Consider the following 7,089-nt stretch of genomic DNA (forward strand, 5'->3'; position numbering starts at 1 on the left):
ATAAAGAAACTAATATACAAAGCTCAGTAATCATTTTTTTTTTATTTTGAAAAACAGGAAAGTTCAAAAGAAATATGGTTTTAAGACAAGTTTTTAAGACTGGTTTTAAAATAACTATGTAGATTTTCTTGAAACTCATTAGAAATCAATTGAACCTACTGATAATAGCCTTGAATTTAATTTGTATGTTCTGTACATAACAACGAATATGCAAAAATACGAAAAAATATTTTTGAAAAAGAAAACGGCGGCTGATTCCAAACTGACTTATTTTTGGACTTTGAAAAACAACGATTGGACCAACCATGGCCTTGCTTTTGCTGTTCGTCCGTTAGGAAGTTATAATTGTTCCAAATGTTTTGTAAATGGATAATTTTAAAGTAAAATCCAATATGGCAATAACAAATGGTCCGTTCTGGGTAAATATCGAGATAAAATAGCAAAAAAGAACGGCAAAATTTTAATAGAAAAACACTTTTAAAAAATCCCCGCCTTCCTTGGAGTTAATGAATACTGCGTTAGAAGTTTTTAGGTGTGCGAATCCAGCGAAATAAACAGAAGAGACTGAAGAGGCCTGTTTCGTGCAATTTTTGATGAAAATGGGATCAATTTTAAACTAATTTTGCAAAATTTAAACCAAAAAATCCTGATCAGTCAATTCCACTGCGCTCCTGAATTTTGTTGAAGATAAAACTAACAATACTTTCGAATACGATTTTCTCTTTTTTCAGCAAAACTGGAAAAAAAATTACTAACTATACATACGGAAAATATGAACATAAACAACGAAAAGTGTTAACAAATCGTCCATATCTCTGGGAAAAAACTAAATTCAAATATGTTTTTAATAACATAATCTACGCTGGACGGGCTTTCTAACCAATCAACTCACAACCCTCTACAGTGAACACCAAAATTGACTGAACAAAAAAAAGAGAAAAAATATACTCATTTGAGTATCTAGTTCCTCTCCCACTAAAGTGAATCGGAACAAAAATGCTAAATTTGTTTAACTTTTCTAGAGAAACTGCAGCTTGATTACTTTGCTACTATTTCAGTAAATTTCTGCGTGAGAAATTTTCCAATTTAGATGCTGGGCATTTAAATTAAGGGCGTCCGCTAGTATACAAAACTCATACAAACACTTCCAACAAGCGGTTGAACTTTTGTTTCTATTTACCAGGCCTGTTTTTACAAATCAGGTAGCAATTAAGACCCAAATAATACTCATACGGTTATCTTTTTTGAGTAAACGGAGAGAATTACAAAAAAAATCTTGTTTAAAATTTCAAGATTTCACGTATTTCATCACGCTTTGGCGCAAAACAAATGTTTTGAGTGAAAGTAACACTTAAAGAGCACAAATTGTATTGTAGTTAGCTTTTTGGTACCATAGTGAATCTATTCGGAATCTGTCTGTTTGAAGACTCGAAAAGCCTTCATGGTGGCCCACTTTTTGAATATCCAGTGAACCAAACTGTGCTACTCGTGTATTTTATTAGATGCGAACTCGTAAACAGAATTGACTTTTATTCAAAAGCGAATTCCCGTAGCAACTGATATTGCAGTGTTTAATTTAACTTTCGTGTTTGAGTTGTGATGCTTAAGATAAAATGAAATATAAACATGCAAAAATTAGTAGATAAGATGATTAAACATTATATTGAAGAATAAATGATCCAAATGAAACTAAGAAGTTATTCAATTAAAAGGAGAGTTTTTCCTAATTTGCGAACATTCTTTTTAGTTAAATTGTTACTTCGATATATATTGCCATTTTCTTCGGTATTTTATCAACGCTTTTTACTTATAAAAATCATCGAACTTATTATTATAAAGCGTGTTTTTAAAGCATTTTAGACGCTTTTTATTTTTAGTTAATTCGTCTAGACTGAAGTTCGATGAGGCTTTCAAAGAACTCTTATAAAAATATGTATCAAAGGAATCCCACATTTTCACGCCGATCGCTTTAACTCCCTATCATTTCAGCCGGATTTATTCATCCCTTTATCATTTAACCCCACAATCATTTTACCCCTTTCATGTCACCCCGATTATAATCTTCTTTATAAAAATGACTAATAAATTTTGAAATAATCACTGTCACGCCTCAACATACCGTGTGACCTGATATGAAACTATTACAACCGAACATGGGATTATGTTATCAATTAATTATGAAAAACTTGCCTTTAATGTCGACTACTAATTAGCGGGTTGAAATAATCGAGGTATTTACAAATTGAGTAAACCAAATACTTGCAGTGCTTTCAGAATTAAATAGTCATTTTCGTTATCTCCCATTTTATACATAAAATGTTTTAATTATTTCTTTTTTTCATTTTTTTCCTGCAGAGATTTTGTCGGTAATTGTTGCTTGCTACGAACTTTCGGACCAATTTTTCAATAAATTTGATTGAACCAAATCTGGAGCCTAGCTTATAATACTAAAAACTAATATTGAACTGTTTTAGGTCTTTTTCGAGATAAAAATCTATTTCTCCTACTCTATTAGTGGTTCTAGTGTCCACAGATAATGTTCCCCATGTTTCCATAGACCAATTATTTTGAGATCATTCAGTTTTTTGCTTCCCAATTATTTTAGACTTTTTTGGCTAGCTGTGGCTTTTGACGGTATTCGTAATTGTTCAATGTTGGAACCTTTTTTTGACAACAATGCTTTGTCGTTCTTTGAAAACTTAATTGTCTTTAATTGTTAAAAGAATTTTACTGGCAGCATCTTCATTGTTTTAAAAATAGTCGTTTATTGGAAACTTTTAGAACGAATTTTAACCTACCAATTTTTGTTGGACGCTGATTATTGAACGTTCGATCAGATGAAAGTTCCAGCCTTTTCCTGAGGCTTTCTTTTCAATGTTTCTAATTGTTCTTGTTCATTGGGCTGTATTTCATTCATTAAATTGAAAGAGCAAGAAACGTAAAGATGAAAACCTTTTCGACCAGAGAGCATTTTTTAACTGTTTGTTTTTTAATACGCTCTTAACTCTGAACTCAGTTTTTTGAAACTTGTTTTACTGGTTTGTAATAAACCTTTATACTATGATTTAACTAAAGTTATTGAATCAAATTAACTTTTTCTGTTTTATTTTCCGTTTCTTGTTACCGCGTGCATTTTTTGCGCCAAAACTTCCTCAGTTTCGATCAACCCTGTTTTCAATATGTTGTGGTCATAATATAGTAGTTGAGATTCAGGTTCCGAGCAAATTTTGTTTATTTCAAAAAACTAGCTTTATCTTTCTCATTCGTTGTAACTTTTTAACTCTTCTGTTACTGATATTTATGACAGATTTTTCCCCGATTGTACTGGCTAAAAAGAGGGAGGTTTGAGTAATCCCTATTTTTTTCCTCAAAATTTCAAGAAATGCCAGTTTACAACCCTTGCCAATTTAAACGTCAAAAGATTTCCTTTTCACATGTTATTAGCATAATTTACTTCAGCCATTTTATATCGAATTTTATTAAATTTATCTCCAGTTTCAGCTTGAACCTGAAAGCTTAGAGCTTGACTATAAATTTTTAATTTTATTTTCAACATTTACCGAGAATAAACGCTTTTAACTTATTTTTTATCTTGTAATACTTTTGTTTAGCAATTACAATTTGAAGGATAACCAAAGATAATTTGTGCGGACCTGTTCGAATTTTTTTCGATTTTTTCAGATATTGTATTCCATTAAAACTCTGGGTTGTTAAATTTTTGTCTTGGTTGTTTTCTAGATTACAAGATGAAAAACAACTGATTAGTTCAGATATCAATCAGGTTTTGCAGCAGTTAATTTTTGTCGTGATGTGTTGGGTTATGGGTTTTCGCAAGCGGAATAAAAGCGTTTTCAACTAAGTAGAAAAATTAATTTCTCGAAATGAGAGAATAACAAGAATAATTTAGAGATTTACAGGAGAGATCTGATTATCAGATCAAGCTGGTGATTTGATTTTGGGGATGAAAAAAGGCTCAAAAATCAGCTGTATATACCCATTATCAGTGCCAGAATGTCAAGATACAAAACTAATCTTAGCACCATGATTTACAGTGGGGGTCGCAAGGGTTACCCAATATGGCTGGCTTCTGCAAATGCCAGTTTACAACCCTTGCCAATTTAAACGTCAAAAGATTTCCTTTTCACATGTTATTACCATAATTTACTTCAGCCATTTTATATCGAATTTTATTAAATTTATCTCCAGTTTCAGCTTGAACCTGAAAGCTTAGAGCTTGACTATAAATTTTTAATTTTATTTTCAACATTTACCGAGAATAAACGCTTTTAACTTATTTTTTATCTTGTAATACTTTTGTTTAGCAATTACACTTTGAAGGATAACCAAAGATAATTTGTGCGGACCTGTTCGAATTTTTTTCGATTTTTTCAGATATTGTATTCCATTAAAACTCTGGGTTGTTAAATTTTTGTCTTGGTTGTTTTCTAGATTACAAGATGAAAAACAACTGATTAGTTCAGATATCAATCAGGTTTTGCAGCAGTTAATTTTTGTCGTGATGTGTTGGGTTATGGGTTTTCGCAAGCGGAATAAAAGCGTTTTCAACTAAGTAGAAAAATTAATTTCTCGAAATGAGAGAATAACAAGAATAATTTAGAGATTTACAGGAGAGATCTGATTATCAGATCAAGCTGGTGATTTGATTTTGGGGATGAAAAAAGGCTCAAAAATCAGCTGTGTATACCCATTATCAGTGCGAGAATGTCAAGATACAAAACTAATCTTAGCACCATGATTTACAGTGGGGGTCGCAAGGGTTACCCAATATGGTTTGCTTCTGCAAATTTCCAAGAAATCAGTCGCAGGGTGTACCATAGATGGTATGCATTTACACTTTTCTGAGAATTCGTTCACATTTCCGGTGGTATAATAATCATTCAAAACATGCTGGGAAAATTTTACAACAAATAATCTCACTCTAATATTAGTTATCTAGATTCACCAATTTGAATCGAATATTGATTCTAAGCACCATTTCTTGACGATTCATTTATATAAAATCTCTGATCAAAATCAATTTGCTTTTGTCTTTCTAATCTTGTAAGTTAAGCTTTCTTTCTAATTCTCACTAAGTTTAAGACTATAGTTTGATCAACATTCTAACATGATTTCACATTACAATTTATAGTCGACCAATTTATTATTTATTGCCGATATCTTTGCATTTTGAGTTCTAATTTAAGTTTTTGAATCAGGGTTAGTAGGATGCGATTGCTTAGTCTTTTGTAAAAATATTATTTGAATATTGTCACTTGACTCTGGTTAGTTTCCAGAAATTTCGGGTGTTTTTTGGCTCAGTTAAACAATACTTTAAAATTCCCGGGAACTTCTCACTCTCTACTAGAGAATATCGAGTAATCTTCGCAGTAACCAATTTGGTTAAGAGGTTCGTTTAGAAAATACGAAAAAATTCTACTTCGAAGACTGAATTTCAAAATCTATTTTTAGGATGCTTGTTCTTATGCGAGCAAGACCCGGAAAAGAAACAACAGTTCGTAAGGTTTATTCAATAGCAACAGATCAGATATGTTTATCCTTTTTTGCTGTTTAAACTCTTCTTCATTTTCTCCTTCGCTCTACATTTGGGACTAGACTCTGGAATCCCAACACAGGGGTAGCGGAACCACTCTATAGTACAATCCAGGTTATCACACGCTATCATTTTACCATACGAATACTCATTGCAAATACACCATCTCTGTTCGCTGCAATCAGCCGCTGAGTTTTCCTCGTTATTATCTTCACCTGTACTCGAATCATTGTCCTGATTTCCAACTAACGCACTTGTAGCACTTTCCAGCTTCCTTTTCCTCTGTTTCGTCGATCCCACTATTGGCGATAGAACATACTGGGACGAGTCAATGTATAGTTTGATCAATATTCTAACAACCCCACTCAGACTTGAGCCGATTGCATAGAGTCTGTTCCCATCAAAACAGTTCTGAATGTTTCCACCCTCGATACAGGTAAAGATTTCGTGAAGAGATCGGCTGCCAATTTGTCAGGAACAAATGAATTGAAATAGTCCTATCTTCCGTCTTGTCCCAAATGAAGTGAAATTTTGTCTCAATGTGTTTGCTCCTCTTGTGCATGACTGGGTTTTGGCAATTTAATTGAACTCTTGTTGTCCTCTCCAATTGATATTGAATGTTTCTGTTGGATGCCGAAATCCTCTAGAAGTCGTTTCAGATACAATGCTTCTTGAACTGCTGCTGCCATGCCCTGATATTCTGCTTCTGATGAAGAACGAGCAACTGTGGCCTGCTTCTTGACACTCCAGCTGAGTGCTGCGCTACGTCCGTTGAGCATGAATTAGTAGCCCGTCGTTGATTTTCTGTCCTTCACGTCACCAGACTAGTCGGCATCACTTTCCCGCGCTAAATTAAACTAGCTTCTTTTGTGCAAGTAAGTTTTAAACCTTTTGAAACTTGGAGATATCGCAGAAGTCTATTTCCGCACATCCAGTGTTGATTGGTAGGTGCATTCATGTGTCTAGACAGAATGTTGACTATGAACATGTCTGGCCTCGTCTGTTTGGCCAGATACAGAAGTGATCCAACCAAGCTTCTGTAGATCCTCTGGTCCACTTCTTTGTCTCCGTTCTCTGATGCCTGAAGTTTCAAATTCAAATCGGCTGGAGTTCTTGATGGTTTGCATTGATCCATTTGAAACCGCTCAAGCATTGTTTCTATGTAGCGTTCTTGGTCGACTGTGACTTTGCCCTCTTCTTAGACCCAGAAAACAGTGTATTCTCCCTCTGTCTTCCATGTGAAATGTTGCTTCGAGTGCTTTTTTGACATCTGAGATCACTGTCATGCTTCCTTATGTCACTATGATGTCAACCCAGACCAAGATGAAGCTGTGACCTTCTCTCTCTGCTCTTACGAACAAGCAATGGTCATTCCTGCTTCTGGTGAACCCCTGTCTCAGTAGGAAGTTTGCCAGTTCCTTACACGTTGTTAGCTGCCTGTTTCAAACCATAAATTGATTTATTCACACGGCATACTAACTTCTCTCCATCTGATCCTTGTTTTACAAACTCCTTTGGCTGTTCCAGATACACTTCTT

Source organism: Convolutriloba macropyga, chromosome 15, assembly GCF_964194025.1.
Source record: "Convolutriloba macropyga chromosome 15, txConMacr16.3, whole genome shotgun sequence".
NCBI classification, from domain to species: domain Eukaryota; kingdom Metazoa; phylum Xenacoelomorpha; order Acoela; family Convolutidae; genus Convolutriloba; species Convolutriloba macropyga.